Source organism: Denticeps clupeoides, chromosome 9 (genome assembly GCF_900700375.1).
Source record: "Denticeps clupeoides chromosome 9, fDenClu1.1, whole genome shotgun sequence".
Taxonomy (NCBI): domain Eukaryota; kingdom Metazoa; phylum Chordata; class Actinopteri; order Clupeiformes; family Denticipitidae; genus Denticeps; species Denticeps clupeoides.
In genome coordinates this window covers 7716252-7732860 of record NC_041715.1, presented here as the reverse complement: position 1 = coordinate 7732860, position 16609 = coordinate 7716252, and the positions used below count along the sequence as shown (strand labels likewise).

Here is a 16609-nt window from a genome sequence, read left to right as displayed (position 1 = left end):
CTCAACTGCTTATTAATTGCCCATTTTTCTATTGTTTCTGTGTATTAGTGATTTTTTTTTTGTTGTGACAGTGCTGCCCTGACCGAGCAGAGTCATGCTGCGCGACTGGTGGCATATGGCTCAGGCATGTATAAATATCACTCCTTGAATTTTCCTGAATCCGGTCAACAGGCCCATAACGACATTGGGTTCCACTCGTTTTAGGACATACGCTTGAAGATCAGACCATCAGGAGGATCCTGTGTGTCGTGCACAATACACATTTCAAATGTTTAAAATATTATTGACCTTTCCGGCAGGTGCATCCATTCAACATATCCTTCATGTTATTTATTTGTGTTTCTCAAGCTATTGATCCCACCTATTCATCCGCACCTTGATGATATTTAGCGTCTTTCTCTTTTTTTTTTTAAACCAAGAAGAATAATGCAGTGGAGTCCGCCGTGAATCAATAATCTGGCAGGAAGCTGCACCCTTCGGAGTACAAGCGCGAGAGAGCGTTGGAACATAATTAAAACCTAAAAATGAATATCCCACAGCTAGTCAGCCTGACAGAAGCTGGCCAGTCTGACCTTCTTTTGTGTGAAGTTCAATTGCTTTCGCCGGTTAGTGTCACCTGGGCGACGAATCAGCTTTAATGATTTTTATTTTCAGCATGAGCACATTTTTAGACTGTATTAGCCATTATTCCGGGCAAACCGCGCATCCCACTGTACCATATATATTCTTTCTGCACCGTGTGGACGGCTGTGGACCGGGGCTTTCCTTCAGGCTGTGTTCTGGCTGTTTGATGGCTGGACCAGCCCTGAGCTGGCCTGGGCGCCAGCGCTGGCACCGTTCTCGGCTGCTTAATGAGAGGAGATGATGAGGACGGGCCGCCAGCGGAGCTTGTCGGGGCGAACACACAGCTGCACAGTCATACATAATCACTGAGGAGTTCTGACCAGGCCCAGCTAAACACACACACACACACACACACACACAAACAAGGTGGAGAAAAAGAGTGGGGCCGGATGTATGACACATCCTCTTGACGCTTCGTCCCCTGAGAAGTCTGGAGGGTTTTGGAAGGGACATGCTCTCGCCAGGTCTGCATTTCGTATGAAATATAGCCCCACAGGATATGGCTCATTATAATAACAGTAACAACAGAAATTATAATTCCTCTTATATATAAAACTTCCTATTTTATCCATTACATTTATGTATACAACTATTTGATTCATAGACGCGCTTTTTCCAAGTCACATCCTTTCCTTTCTGCACTTTCTTTCGGTAAAATGTGTACTTCATGCATGAGAATAATTTGAAGCGACTACAGCAGAATGGGATCTGATATGGGATAAAGTGCACGGCTGCAGTGTGTGTGTGTGTGTGTGTTTGTGTGTGTTTGGAGGGGGGGTCATGTGAGATTGGAAAGAGATCTGAAACCCGCAGCGCGGTCCCCCACCTCCTCGGATCCCCTCTCCATGAAGCCCGCCACTCGTTATCGGGCCTGCGAGAGAATAATAAAGGGACTTATTGGTTGTTCTTTCTTTTCCTAATTAAAAATATCGGGAGGGGGCGGGGCAGAAATAAAGACATTTGGGGCAAAAGAAAGAGACATAACGTGGATTAGGTTTCAAACACCCATGTTCTTTCTGCCCTTGAAAGCCATTAGAGGTGTGGATTACGTGTAATGCGGGCAATAATTTGTTGTTTTGTTTCCCCCCTCGCAATAATCGCCGTTCTTTTTCATCCTCCTCTGCCTTCTCATCATCCCTCCTTTCCCCCGGTGGCCGCAGACAGTCCAGGTTCAGTTTCCCCCCTCCTTCTCCTCACGGTTTGCTTCCCGTTTCCCTGGTATAAGCAGTATTTACCGGCCCCGTTTGATCCCGAGCGCGGGGCTGAGTGTCTGGCCTGTGTTTTTCAAGCAGCGGGTCGTCGCAGGCAAGCTGTTGGAGGGTCATCATTCTTCAGCCTCGCCGCGACTCCAACACAGATGGAGACCTTATGAACTCTGACACGGGTCATTTTTAAATTACATATTTTATAAATTCCTGTTTTCTTTGGGGCCATTTTTTTTTTTAGAAGGGTGTCGGCCTTGACGGGCGCTTTTGAAAAATGTTGTAGTGCGGGAATTAGCGACACTGATCCAGTTTCAGTGCAGAATCTACTTTTTGGTCTTTATATGCACATCTGTCTATATACAGCTCTATAAAAAGCGACATTTTCTTTTTCCGCTTCATTTTTCAATTGATTTCATTTTTTTGGTAAAAAAATAAAGCCTTATATTTTAAATAATATAATATATCCATCTATCTGTCTAATTGTGCTTGTCTCATTTGAAGGCCAAGAATCATCATTCTTTCTGTCTTTTTCAGAGTTCGCATTTGCGTCCTCTGAGCCACGTGAGCAGCGACTGACTGGAGAAAAGACATTGTGCAGAAGAGGAGGAGGACGAGGAGACGTTCTGGCAGGAATCCAGCCGGTTGGAGGCAAGCCTGAGCCATCTTTTATGGCAGCCTTCCATGCCACATTACAGACAATCAGCGACGGGCTTCTGACTGTCTTGGGAAATGAGACGCAAAACAATAGCGTGCGACCAGACAGTGGCTGCGCGGTGACCCCGCCGAGGTAAACATTACGAACGCTTTCAGTGAGCTTCCACGTTCATCTTCCATGTTCACGGGGCCCATGGGTGAAAACGCCGCTGTGCCTTTTGTTCGAAAAAGATGTCCTTTTCTGTTTCCTGTGTGATTTATTTTTTCACCCTACTGTAGAACAGCCGTCTGGGCCCCTATTTTTTTTTTATTTCGCAAGAACGTGTGTGTGGAGCACGAGCAACAATCTTATTTGTAACTGAGCGTAATGCGTGCGCCTGGGCTTATTCCCTCGCACCATTGCAAGCTCCTATCTGAGTCAATTTAGATAAGTCACCTCCTTGGGAGGTGCTGGCAGGTCTGCTCGCTGCCGTGCTGTCCTCCATGTCTACTTTGAGGCGGACTCCCCCTCCGCCCCTCACTTCTTTGTTGGGGGGGCTGCTTCCTGGGTCCTTTGTAATGGAGGAGGATCTGGCGAGCAGGGAATTAGGACACTCCTGCCCATGTGTGATACAGGGTCTGTTGGGGTAATCAATTGCCTCGACCCATGTCCCCGGCATCTGTCATCAAGCGTCCCCTCTCCAGAGAAGTGGGGGCGGCTGAGGAAGGAAGGTGGCGGCTATCTGCTGGCACAATGCCGTTCGGTGACATCACAAATCCCTCTTTCACCCTCCGACTTCATCCCTGCAAGAGGGCTTCACTCGACCCTTTCAAGTTGTGTTGAGGCGAGCGCCGGAAGATTATCCAAAACAGGACGCTTTGTGTTTCCGTAGTGTTTAATGCTGGAGAAGGTGCCGAATTCGCTCGCTCCCTCTGAGAGGTGGTCGGACCGGACCTCAGTGCGTAAGGTGATAAGGGGAGCGCGTGTCGTTATCAGAAGGTCACATGCCCCTCTGAAGGCCTCTGCACCGCTGGGGGTCTCGCGGAGCACTCATTATCACTCGCTGACAAGACAGCGCAGAGAAAGAGGGGGAAGATGAAGGCCGTTGGGTTCTGCAGGTGCCAGAACTTCTCCTGGCCCGGTGTCTGGCCCAGTCCGGTTTCCATTTACCGTTCGTTTTCAGGTTCAAGATTATCCAGACCCAGGGGTTCTTACTGACTAACTAACTAACTAACTAACTAACTAACTAACTAACTATTAAAATTAATTACTTCATTAATTCAACTTCCTTTGATGCTTTCATCAAAAAAGAAGAAACATCATTTAACGAAAGCTAAAAAATAGTAAAGATAAAGTGTGACAATTTCTAAAAATAAGAGAGTATAAAATCATTAACAGTAGAATCATTAAAAGACGCAAGATCGCGGCAGACACTCGTTTTAAGGCAGAATAAGAGAAGTATATTAAAGTACAGGAAAAGTGAGAAAACAGTACAACTAAAAAGTGAAAACTGGTGCTAAGCACAGCACTACACACCAAGCAAAGGTGTCGACAGCATCCTCAGGATTCATGTAAATGAAAAGATGAAATGAGAAGGAAACAAGATTGTCAATCATGTGATTTTATTCAGGAGTGCAGGTTTAAGTCATCCATGACGATTTTAAAGAAATAATTACACTCCAACCCAAAAGGTGTTTTTTCTTCTGCAATGTATGGACAACTACCAAGAAGTTTCTAGTTTTATTGCTGCCATTTTGAAAATAGCATCTCTTATTTCAACAGATGTGGACAAATAGTCCAGTGGAACAGCAGCAGGACAGAGCTAATGACAATTAACTAAATAAACCTTCATGACACCAGCTCTAAACAGGTCTAGCGCCCCTGCTGGCAGCTTTTAACACTATGTATCCTTATGTGTTGCAATGACAAAATTTAGCAAAATGTACATTTACAGCATTTATCAGATGCCCTTATCCAGAGCGACTTATGATTTATGGGGACAGTCCCCTCCCCTGGAGCAACTTAGGGTTAAGTGTCTTGCTCAGTGACACAATGGTAGTAAGTGGGATTTGAACCCGGGTCTTCTGGTTCATAGGTGAGTGTGTTACTCACTACTACCACCACATAACTTTTCTTATATATTTTTTTATCATAAGTAGGGCTGCTTACACTTCCAAAAGAAGACCGATTGATGAAGAACCTGCAGATGAGACAGATGCATTGTGGATGAGGGTGATTTGACCAAATGAATCGGTTTTGCTTGTGATGACTGTGTACTCTGCTGCACATAGAGTACAGATATTTTGGCTCAATTTCATTAAATCAAAAGGCACCGGAGCGCCGTGTCCATGTTTTTTTTTTGTTGCTGTTGTTTAACGGTCAATGGGAAGCTCCCACAAGAGAGCAGCCAGTCTGTGTTGATATTGTCGACCCGCGTTGTCCTGAAGCGATCTGCAGACAGTTGTGCACTTGAAGCTGCAGTTTGCGCTTTTAATGATTTACTCTGATTTGTTTGGACAGTAGCACCGAGGCAAAACCAGACAGGATGGATAAACACACCCTGAGCCCCGAGGTTGAAGAGGACAGAGACAGAGGGATGGGATACAGCGTGGGGGAGGTTGCAGTTTTAGGGTACCCATGTGATCGAAACCCCCCCCCCCCCCCCCCCTTTTTTTTTTTTTGTCATCCCCTTCCTGCCCATCAAGACGCCCCTCTCCGGCCTCCGCTCAAATCTGCTGCGACACCTCCTGCTTTTAGAGCGGCCACTGCAAGGGAGCAAATGCACCCGTGCTGCAGATTGATTTCATGTGAAGTGGATTTGAAGAGGGGGCACCTGTGGACGACTCGGCTTGTCCATCTGTGTCACTTTTTTTGTCCGTCACCGCGGGTTTCAATCTGTGTTTTCTGTCGCATGGAATAACATTCACGCCTTTACGGTCGATCTCTCGTCTGCTGTCAAAAGATTTCGAGAAATCCACGTCTCCACTGCTGCCTGTGCCACCCCGTATGATATAGGATCCGCAGTGTTTCGGCAAACGCGGTGTGTGTCTGCTGCCGAGGACTCCTTTCGTCTCTGCTGCTCCATCGACACACAGCGAGCCTCTCGTTGTTCCCCCACGCTGCTCTCCGGGACCCATCTCCCCCCCCACCCGTCCTCCAGACAGGTGCGTGGCCTCCCACAGAGACAGTGGCTTTTTTCCCCGTTCTGGCCAATTGTCAACCCAAAGAAACACCATCAGCACCGCACCATGTGGAAGCCCCTTTTGAAAGAACATCGTGGAGATGCTTTCCCTTGGTCTGGTAGTAGGGTGGTAGTGGCCTAGTGGGTAACACACTCGCCTATGAACCAGAAGGCCCAGGTTCAAATCCCACTTACAACTATTGTGTCCCTGAACAAGACACTTAACCCTAAATTGCTCCAGGGGGGTGGACTGTCCCTGTAACTACTGATTGTAAGTCGCTCTGGATAAGGGCGTCTGGTAAATGTCGTAAATGTAAATGTCTGTACGGCTCAGTACGTTTCTGGCCAGTGCAGTAAATACTACGTCAAGAGACTTAAACTCTCTCACCTCCTCCCCAAGGAGGCTGGAAGAGGCCGCGCCCGCAGCGGCGGGAAGCTCAGGTATGTGAACCGGAGCTACTCCTCGCCCTCCGTGCCTCCGCCCCCCTGCTCCCTCGCAGCTTTAAGACTCTGAAATCTCCTTGAGCGGGCGAGGCTGGAGCAGCTCCCTGATTAAAGTTTGCCGCAAGAACTTTTCCCGCGGCCAGCATCGTGTCCCCCCCCGGCCCCCCCGCTGTGTGCAAGGGGTTATGGGTAATGTGAGTTCGGGGAGGGGGGGCGTTTAGCACGCCAGCAGGCGTGCGAGGGCAGCTTGGCGTGTCGCCTCCTCCTCGGCCTCATCTTCCTCTTCCCCCAATCTCGTTATCCGTGTCTATTGCAGTCGGTCCGCCCGGGGCCCCGCCTGAAGCCCGTCGGCGGCGTATCTCGCACATGCAACGTCCCAGCGCTCCGATCGCGAGGGCCGCGCGGCGAAATTGAATTAGCTATTGTGTAACAGATGTCAGATGTGACACAGATGTGACGTGCCGCTTATCTGGAAGCGCGTGGCCTGACGTCGAAGATCCTCCTTAATGTGCGTGACCTGCCGACTGCAGCATGCGACTGGGAGATATCCGCCCGGTGAGTGCGGGGGGACGGGGGGACGGGCGACCGTTAGAGTGGCAGAGTGCTTGACCTGCTTCTCGACGCCTGCTCTGAACTCCATTAGCACCACCAGAGGCGCGGAGTTGAGAGGGGCCTTCGACGGTGCGGATAATGATCCCGGCTGATGAGAGGAAGGCGCTGACGCGTCTCCTTTTGCCCGGCCGCCGATGAATCTGTCCAGCAGCCTTCCGATGAGCAACGGGAAGAGGAAAAAAAAGATGTCCAGGCCCATCCTAAATGTCTTGCTTTATATTCTTTGTTTATAGGTGTCGGTGAGGACCTCAGACTTTTTCCGAAAACCTCCTAGAATGGCATCTAAACTTGACAAGAGACAAATCAAACTTTGACATGGCTGTACCATCACTTAGATCTGAATTTTCACTATGGATACAAAGGGATATCGAATGTGGCAGTTGACAAATCATAGTAAAAGCTTGATATAAAACCAGATTTTGAAGACACCGATGGTCACTGACCAAAATCCGTAATCGGTGGGGGATTGGTGATGCAGCCGCAAACATATATCTAGCATTCAGCCAGACCTCCAACTGGTTGAAATGCACATTGTTTTTCATAACATTGTTATTAATTCTGTTTCTTAAACCTCAACAACCTGATAACAAGTCGGGGATTTGGTTACTGTGGTAAGTCCCTGAGACTGCAAAGCCAGCAGCTGTCTGACACATAAAAAAAACAGTAGAAACCACAATATGTGGTTTTTTTTTGTGCCATTAGTCAGTGTCACCATGACCCCTGACCCCGGATATCACTTTAAATATGGAGTCATGACTCGTCCGAGGGTCAAGGTCACGTGCCGGTTGCAGCATTAGACGCCGGGTCCGCCCCTATCGCCCGTCTTGGGATAATTGTGTTATTGTGCTAAGTGACAGCTCCTTGAGGAGTCCCGGCAAGTCCAATTAATTAGACCTACAAAACGTCTTTAACCTCCGATAAGTCGTTTAGGTTCCGGGCCCTGCTTCAGCACCGTGGCCACGCTTATTAGCATCTTCGGGAATTCATTAATCGGCCGGGCTCCTCTGTCGGGGAGCCTTTCAATCTCGGCCCATAAAGACATCAAAGTTGGGGGCTCCTGGCCCTCAGACGTGGGGATCTTTTATTTAACCTGCCGCTCCAGCAGGTTGTCAGGTGCGGCCTGCGGAATAACCAATCAGAAAGAGGGGGATGCCGGGCCATGGTGTGTCATGTGGCTTTTTTTTCTCTCTCTCTCTCTGTTCAAAGCCCTCTGTTTTAACTGCACCCCCCCCATCCTCTGCCCCATCTCTGTTTCCTGTTGTGAAGGGCGTCGGCGAGTTTGGGGCTCCTGCGTATGCATGACAGTTTTCCAGCGGGCTGGAAGGACAGAAGCGTCACCTTTGACGGCTTCCTCGCCGAAAATGACAACCGAGTGTCAGTGGTTTCCTCTGATCACGGCGTCACGTGCGCTAAAGCGAGGTGATGTTGCTGTGGCACCGCGGCCCGCAGGGGCTGCTGGAGGTCAGGGGGGAGGCCCGTCCGGCGTGTCGGAGCGTGGAGGGCCGGCTGTGCGCTGCTTCCTGCAGGAAGGGCCTGGGAGTGATTGATGAGGGGCTCATTGTTAAACCCCTGGACCTGGTTTTGTTTAACTTTCCCCTCTTTGCCGAGTGCCGCGCACAGAGTCTGACCCCAGCGCCCACACCCAGCGCGCTCACCAGCCACAGATGGTGGCCCCATTAGGCTCGCGTCTGATCTAGGGTCAGTGGAAGCCTGGGCACCGTGCCTGGTCGCAGGCTTTGTGGGCTCGACTCGTTGGTTAGAGCCCCCTCAGGTGCGGCTCTGGCACCCCTGCTCTCCCCGGTGGCCGGGCTCGCGCCGTGTTGACGCAGCTTTGCCCAATTGCCTCTAGCTCTTCCTGCCTGGTGCTTGAGTTGGCAGACCAGAGGAACACAAAACTTTCATCTTTTTTTTTTTTTTTGTCTGAATGGGCCAAAAGGGTCTGGCGTTTTATTATTATTTTTTCTTTATCAATTTAAAAAAAAGAAGAGATCACAGTGTTTATCAGACCTTGATAGGCTCTCCCAAGAGTATCCCTCCCAAATACAGCCATTAAAGAGTAGGCGTGTGCACCGGTGATAAAGCAACACTTTTGCTTTTATGGTGTCTTTTATGCCGCGATTTGATTGTACGTTCTGATAATATTTTGCCTGGTGCAGAAATCCCCAAGCAAAACATTGCCTTGAGCTCGGCTCACAGTGCAAACATCATCAAACCTCTTTTTCCCCCTACCATCAAAACATCTTTGGCTGTCCACTTTTCATTCCATCACTGCTCATGAGCATCACACTTTTATGTGTGAACGTCTAAACAGGCTGAAAAAGGCTGTCGGAGAAAATCAAAGGGCAACGGAAATGTGAGGGTATCTGAGGAGACGTTCTGTTCCAGATACCCTCGCGTGATCAATAGCACGTTTCTGTGCTCAACTCTACATGTTCCTCCAGCCTACGTAGCATTTCCACGATCTAGGAACTTTTTCATCGATCGGGGCTTTTTTTTTTTTTACTCTAAGCACACATTCTCATATTTTTCATTCATTCGTCCAATTTTTGGTTTTTGTTCACTTGTCCCTCTCTGACAATGTCACCCAATGACAAATACCCAATTTAGTGACCAAGTCACTTACAATTCTACATGTGGACATTTTTTTTTAGAGAGCATTCACACAATCAGACAGACGAATATTAACACATACTCTTGGATCTTAAAATTGTAAGGCGACTCCCTTTCACCCCCTCCTTCTCCCTCCCTCCATTCCTCCAGACCCTGGGCACCTCATTATGGAGGGGCGCTCCACTGCCACCCATCAGAGATGGAGCCCTCTGCCCAGCTCTGGGTCAGCCGGTACCAGGGGCCAGCACTGACCTCTGGTGAGTTTGGAGATTTATTCTAATAAGTACTCTGCTTTTGACAGGTTAAAAGCTGACCTTCGGCATCTGTGAGATCTCTCAGTGTCAGCGTCCTTGTGTTCCTTGTCTGCCTTTATCGGCAGGGAAAGAAAATGTAAATTAAACTCAGCATAAAAATAGATGATGGTGCTTGTGCCTCTCATTCGCTCCTTAAGTGGTTTTTATTCTTCTTCTTTCTGTCCCGCTCCTCCTCTCTTCCAAAAAAGATATCAATAAACGATTCATAAACAGTCCATAATATCACAGTAGTATGGTCATTGAAAGGAATAGTATTGACCTTGTCAACATATGCCTCTGATTTATTTATTTTTTGGTAGATCCTCAGTTCATATTCATCTAAATGCAATGGCTGACTTAAAAAAAAGAAAAAAACATTTGGTAGCTTGGCTGATCTTTATGATTAATTCAGCAAAACCATGCACTGGCCATATGCTGCAAGGAGTAAAATATAATTTAAAATTAGATTTATATTGACGTTAATGTATTATAAAATATGCATGGAAACACCTGTGATGATCCTGTGATTTTAACCATTGCACTCTATTATGGTAACTGGAGCTATGCACACTGCAATGACCCAAGACGGCATTTATATCTTATGTTGATGTTAAAAAAGGGCTGTTTTTCAGTGCTGTTTTTTTTTTTTTTTTTTTTTTTTTGAAGGGGTCTGACATTAGCAGCATTGTCTTACGCCCATTTGTTGTCTCCTCCTGCAATGCTGCTAAAAGAGCCCGTGCGCTTCGCCAGTATTATTGTAATGCTTTTGCTGTAGGTTATTTGGCAGCTGCTGCACCCCACTGGCAAACTCCATTCACGGCGGCCTCCCGTTCGCCACAGCCGGCGCACAATTGATTTTTCTCTCCTCTCTCCTAACCCGGGCCCATTCATTTCTGATTGCTCGATATGAAACATTTTAATTTCTGCCCGCACCTCCACTTTCGGAACAATCAGCGTCCTCGTTTTTATCCCCTACTGCGCCTCCCCTCCACCTCAACTTTAAACAGTCAATAGGATAAGGGAGGAGAAATAAATCCCCGCAGCATTTTGCAGTTTTCTGTGCCTTAAAACATTTGCTTTACATGCCAAGATTGTGTAATACAATTGTGACATTTTTCTGGGATGATGTTAAGAATGCTCCACATCAAAGACTTCTCTACTCATGTCCATGCCTGGCTATCGCCCGTTTCTAACCTCACCATCTCTGGTTACCTGATTTCTCAGTATTATGTTTCCTAACCATAATATGGAGGTTATATTTACATTTACAGCATTTATCAGACGCCCTTATCCAGAGCGACTTACAATCAGTAGCTACAGGGACAGTCCCCCCCTGGAGACACTTAGGGTAGGGCTGCACGATTTGGGGAAAAAGACATAATATTGAGATCAATATTGCGATATGCGATTGCGATATGATAAAGGACACTTGCTTGTATATCAATGAAAAGTCACTTACTAATAGTGAAATGTTTAATTTCTAAGTGAAACATACAAACTTCTTATAACAACCTGAAAGGCCCAGTGCTTTCAAAATACAATATTCTACAAAATTAAATAAATCACAAAAAACTCTTTACATTACTGTCAAATGACAAACCCTGGTAAGGCTAAACAACTGTTTTGATTATATTTGGCCATTATAAAATCCTGTATTATAGTTCTTACATTTAACCAAAATGTTGTTTGGAGGCTGACTTGAACACAGGGATGCATAGCTTTGCTAGCTTAGCTAAGGTTAAGATTTGTAAACTGAGGTGAATTTGTTTAGGAAACCTTCAAAGTTTGAGAAAAGTTAACTAAACAGCTAAGAACAGTCTAAATAGTTAATGATTATGTTTAGCCCAAACGTTGTTTGGAGGCTGACTTGAACACGGGAATGCATAGCTTCGCTAGCTTAGCCTAGCTTAGCTAAGGTTAAGACTTATAAATAAAAACGGGATTTTATAATGGCCAAATATATTCAAAACAATTGTCCAGCCTTACATATGAAATGTAATCCCCCGGGATCTGGTTTGGACCGTACAGCGGTTTTTACAGCCCCAAGCAGCACAAGAGTGAAGCATTGTTATGCACTTCTCTCCATAGACATGTATATGCTTCATGCCACAGCAGAGCCTATTGCAATATGGCATTGACGTACGATGCAGCGCGTCATGCGGCGTCTAACCATATGTCTCTGAATCGAAAGTCATGTGACCAAACACGTCACATCCGACTGAAGTGAAACTTCAGTCAGCTCGCAAACTTTGAGAGAATGAGAAAATGGATCGGATATGTTGCCGATCCAATCCATGTACTAATCATTTAAATCGCAGCTTTTTGCATTCATGTAATCGCACAGACTGACATCGCGATTACGATTGCTCCTTCCTTTTTTTGTTTTGGTCCTCGTACCATTACACCTGGTCCTCCCTCACCTACGACCACGATGCTTCTGGATGGAAACCAGTTGTTCTGAGTTACATTCTTTTCTCTAATCCTCAACTGCACTCATGACATGGGGCCATCATTACCGTGGAAGACAGTGCTCCCATCAGGTGTTTCATAAAGGAGATCATTCAAAGCTTTTACTGACTAACAGTAACCCTTCAAATTGGCCAACAAAGGAGTCTCCTCTGTCTCCTTGCAATCTGTGTGCATTTTTCTCTTGATCAGTGCTGCTGAAGTCATAGCCGTTGCCGTGTGGGTGGGCAGACACTTTTATTATGTGATTTTTTTTTGTTCTGTCTGTGTTGACTTTTTGTTCATTTTGGCATTTTCATGAAAATGAAAATGTCTTCGGCATGTCCTCAATGTCCCTTTCCCTCACAGACTCTCGTTTTAAACATTATGGGCACTATTTTCAAACTAGCCTGCATGCAAAACGTGGGGCTTGTTCACCAGTGGAAGGTCCTCCGGATTTTTCACAACCAAGGAACTTTTTTTGTTGGTGTGTGACGCCCAGGACATGATCCCTAAATATGATTTTATTAAAAAGGTGGGAGGAGCACAAAGATTGACACCTCTCACGCCGCCTCCTCCTTCCATGTGATTTAAACCCACACCATCAGCACATCACGTGTGTAAATATCAGTAAAGGTTTCTTTTTTTTTTATCTGCACATTTATGTAAACCCTTAGCGTGTCGCTAAGTTTGACAACAGTCCCCTACGCTTCAGCGCAATCCCGAAAGTTTCAGGCATTATAGTGTTCTGTTTCGTGAGGACTAGAAATCTACCTCATTGTACACATTAGTTGTTCGTGAGCGGGTCATTGATTTTTCTTTTTTTCTCCCCGAGGACAACTCTCGTCGCTCAGCTCAATGAGCCATGCCTTTGACAGTGTGTTACACTCTGCTGCCTGTTCGGTGACCTTCTGTCTGCGTGTGATCTACTCGCCGATCTGTGTGATCTCTGCCCAATGCTTTTTCTGGAATCTTCCACGGTCCTGCTGGCCTGTGCTTCCTGGCCTTGACCCCTCTTTTAAGACTCTGACGTTTGTTGCTTCTCTTTTTGTTTGTTTTTGGCCATTTGTTGCTTTTTTTTTTTTTTATGAATGTTTTTGTATGAATATGTTTGCTCTGTCTGAACCTTGCTCTTTTAAACTGATATTATTTTAGGATACCATGCCATGTTTTCCACTCTTTTATATTTGAAACTCCCGAGACCAAACGTTCATGGCGCCATTTGAGACATTTCACCAATGGCACATCAAGTATGTCTTCAGGATTTACAGAAAAAGACAGATAGAAGGAAGAAAGGACTGGTTGCTAGTTTCCTGGGACGTATGTTATTCCAGCTAATGCGTTGGGACCGTTCTGCAGTGTTCGCAGACAGGAGTGTCACTGAACGGTTAAGGTTTGCCACTAGATCTCAAACCAAATCAACACATATGGCCAATTTTGGAGCCCCGTCTTAAACAGCATCTCGACTATCATCACTAATGTCTGATGTGCCCATGCCTCCAGTAGAACACACTGAAGAACTTTGATGAGTTGCTTTTGTTGCCAGTGCCATTTTTCTTTTTTTTTTTTGCAAATGTATGGAATATGGAATATATAGTATATGCATGTAATTGTTATTGAGAGATATATTTATTAATTTGGTTATATTGTAGAGTGATGTCGGGCTCGGGAGAGGCAGGTAGATGGAGAGGGTGTGATCTGAAAGGCCCTCATACTCCTGCATCTTTGTTTTGCTATTGATTAAATTTCAAACAGCTCTCTGGCAGCATGGTAGCACCCTGTGGCTTCACAGGCTGGTAAATTCATTTCGGGGGTGGAGGCACAGTACATCAATCTTTAGCTCGGAGCCCAGCAGCCAGTAACGTTACCTTGCCCCTGCAGGTTGAACTCTGACCCCGCATTCCTACGAGGAGTTCAGTGGGTTTCCAAGTGCCCACCTGGAGAGGAGCTGCTCCCGCCCCAGACCTCACGCATTCATCACTTCCCCAGGAGGCTGCAGGACTGCCATCCCGTCACACGTCACAGGTAGCGGCGCCAGGAGGGACCTACCCCATCAGGTCTTGTCCCGACTGTGTCTAATGGATTTTTTTCATGCCGATTTCCTTCTTGTTTTTAGATTTTAATGATATTTGATGACACATGGCCAGTAAAACAGAACTCTTGTGTGTATGTGTATGTATGTTAATAATTCATTGTGAAACAAAAATATTATTTATTCATCAAGTTTATTAATATTTACTTAATTATACTGTACAGACCAAAAGTTTGGACACACCTTCTCATTCAATGTGTTTTCTTTATTTTCATGACCATTTACGTTGGTAGATTCTCACTGAAGGCATCAAAACTATGAATGAACACATGTGGAGTTATGTACTTAACAAAAAGTGGAGACCTGGCCTCCACAGTCACCGGACCTGAACCCAGTCGAGATGGTTTGGGGTGAGCTGGACCAGAGTGAAGGCAAAGGGGCCAACAAGTGCTAAACACCTCTGGGAACTCCTTCAAGACTGTTGGAGAACCATTTCAGGTGACGACCTCTTGAAGCTCATCGAGAGAATGCCAAGAGTGTGTAAAGCAGTAATCAGAGCAAAGAAACTAGAATATAAAACATGTTTTCAGTTATTTCACCTTTTTTGTTAAGTACATAACTCCACATGTGTTCATTCATAGTTTTGATGCCTTCAGTGAGAATCTACCAAAATAAATGGTCATGAAAATAAAGAAAACACATTGAATGAGAAGGTGTGTTTTGGCCTGTACTGTACATATTTTTCATGGGGGTACCAATATTTTACAGCTAGTGTGGAGGTAGCATTAATAGAGTAGTAACATGACATACATAGAAATGTCCCTGTCACTAGATCTAAAGGCCACAATCTCAGAATCAAACCCTCCCTTCTCTGCTTCTCCCACCGCCAGGAAGATGGATTTTTTATTATGAAGTGATATTTGTGCCTGTCAACATGACATGGAAACCTAGAGAAAGAGGGAACTGAACAACAGGCGGATAAATGGAGAGAGAAGGATGGCCTGGCTGCTCCCCTGACGGGTGTGGATGAATGGGCTCCGCAGCTGCCTGGAGTCAACTTACGACAAGATTCTCCACTATTGTGAGGATCTTTGTCCCTCCAAAGCCACCACAATAGGATGTCCCCCATTGGCCAAAGGATAAATATTGCCTGTTCTCAAGGCAAAGGCATTGGACAGATTGAATTGGCCCTAAATGGAAATCAATGCTGTACTATGGGGCCGAATTGCGGATGTTGACTGCCGTCCCCAGTGAGGAGCACGGGTGTTTACATTAATGGCAAGACCGGCACAATCGTGCAGAACCTGAAAGGTCAGGTAGGGCCATGTTTACTTCAAGGTTTGCACCGACAAATAGGAAAAATAGGAAAAATCGTGTGTAGGTCATTCAAGCTCATGGGCAATGTCAACTTAATTTTCTCTGTTTCCTCAAAGGATTCTTAATCATATGTTTTTTTTTTTCCTGATCAATAGTTTTTTTTACTGTTGAATTGGCAAATTGGCACTGATTAAAAAGAAAAAATGTGCAGATGCCCCAAATTTCAAGGGAATCAGAGGAACTCATTTGAAGGGTTACTGTAAGTCAGTAAAAGCTTTGAATGATCTCCTTTATGCACAGATGAAACACCTGAAGAGAGCACTGTCTTCACATAATTATTCTGTGACAACCTCAAGGCCCACCGAGAGCAATGAAAGTGACCATACAAAAACAGAAGGCAGACACTAAAAATAAAAAATATGAATGACAATACAAAAAAGTAGAACTGAAGATTAAATGTTTATAAAATTATAGCACAGTTTGAAGTCATAGTTATTCAATTTATATTGTAATTAATTATTATTATCATTGCACATAATTGTAGGGAGTGTATTACATCTTACAAATGATGCAGACCCTACTGTATATAACACTTCTGCTTTAGTTTGTCCTCACCAGTGGTGAGAGGGAGGATGATGGCACATTGGTATATGTGCATCACACCTCATTCATCATAATGACCCGTGAGGTTTGGTGCTTGGTTTTTTTTGTGATGGTTGGATGTGGATGTGGTTGGCTATTTCACCACCTTACAATAGCCGATGCTGGCCATGGCTGCCTGTAGCCGGCAGGTCCGATTGCAGAATCATTGGAGACGTTAGGACTGCTGACGTGTCACATTTCTTGTGCCAACCCATGCCCAGTTCCAGCACTTTCCACTGAGCAAGCCGCTTGGCGGTCCTTGGGTGCTGCCCGATTCGATTAGGACACCAGTGCACAGTAAACCAAATTTCGGTTTCATTTTTTCTGTGGCGAGGAACACAAGGCCTTATTAATTTGATTCCAGCAAAAGTCATTTTTCCGAGGTGTGGCTCGCACCTCCCTTCGGCAGCCATGCAGAACGGCTGCGGTAAAGCGCGACTGTGACGAGCAACAGGCCCCCCTCGAGACGGCTGCCTTAAGGGTTAATGGCGAGCAGGATGAGTGTCAAGCTGTTCCTGCCACGTTTACACCCCAGTTCAATTCGGCCTATTGAGGAGAAACAGTTAACCT

The 16609-nt window shown here is 45.8% G+C and overlaps 1 long non-coding RNA gene across 2 annotated transcripts in view; it reads left to right on the top strand.

Annotated features, from left to right (window-relative positions):
* Nucleotides 1-2366: 2366 nt before the first annotated feature.
* LOC114797291 (uncharacterized) overlaps nt 2367-16609 on the top strand; it is a 62817-nt gene continuing 48574 nt past the window's right edge. For both annotated transcript variants that reach the window (XR_003750839.1, XR_003750838.1), the window contains exons 1-3: nt 2367-2616; nt 9461-9567; nt 13930-14073. This is a non-coding gene — a long non-coding RNA (uncharacterized LOC114797291). The remainder of the gene's footprint in view (nt 2617-9460; nt 9568-13929; nt 14074-16609) is intronic.